The following is a 1,055-nucleotide window of genomic DNA, read 5'->3' as shown; positions in this document are numbered from 1 at the left end:
GCTATAGTGTATTTGGTTTGTGTGTGTCACTATCAATTAATGCTAAACATTTTCATTGTTAAGTATAGGATAACTACACCTGTCTTTAAAACTATCGTTTCTTGGAGACAGAATTTTTTTTTCTTTTTGGTAAGAACATTAATAATTTTTAGAACTAAAATTCTGTAATAAGTATTTTTCTACCTCTAAAAAAAAGATTGCATAGTTAGAAACCCATTTGGAGAATTTCCAGAGACGAAAGAAGAACCTATCTCGTTAGAAGCAGCAATCACATCAGTGAAAGAGATACATAGGAAGCAATTTCATACATTCGACAAATATGGATTGCGCAGCTTCTATTTGCCAGACTCTGTTCCGGACGTCAGGGAGACACAGAAGAGCAGACAGCTCTGCCCTCAGTGACTGCACAGTGTATGTGTATACACAAATACCCATCTGTGTAAGTGATGGTGATACAGGTTTAGAACAGTTGAAAGAGGGATTGGTAGGCTGCTGTGAACGCTGTGGGTCTCAGGCTGACTGAGTGAGGAGGGGACATCCATCAGGCTCAGGCCCTCATAGATGAGATGATGCTTGAGCTGAGGTTGAAGGGTGCGTAGAAATGAGGGAGTCTGGAGAGACATGCATATGTAAAAGTCTGGAGGCGTGAGAAAATCTGCAGACTTGGCAGGAGTTGGTGTTGGGTGGCATGAGACAGGAATGGAGCTTTCTGTCCTCTGTCTCCTCTCTCTTCTCTCCTCTTCCCATTCTCCTCTCCTCCCCCTCCCCCACAAGAAGATCACTGTGACTAGAGTGTCTACAGGGGAGTGGCTCCCGCGGTCTATAGACCTCATACACCATACTCAGGAGTTTGTAGTTCATCCTGTGGGGTGTGGGGGTGCCTTTGAAGAATTTTAAACAAGGGAGTGAAATTAGAGGTGTGTTTCAGAAGGACTGGAGTTTTCTCTGGTTGCACTAGAATAAGGCTGACTGTAGCAAGAAGGGTCAGTCTGGAGGCCATAGTGTGAGAGTCAGGCAGGAGTGGATGGCAGTCTAGCCCAGGTCAGCCACGTGGG

The sequence above is a fragment of the Propithecus coquereli genome, unplaced genomic scaffold (genome assembly GCF_000956105.1).
Source record: "Propithecus coquereli isolate 6110/MARCELLA unplaced genomic scaffold, Pcoq_1.0 Scaffold179, whole genome shotgun sequence".
Classification (NCBI taxonomy): domain Eukaryota; kingdom Metazoa; phylum Chordata; class Mammalia; order Primates; family Indriidae; genus Propithecus; species Propithecus coquereli.
Note: the sequence above shows the minus strand (reverse complement) of the source record.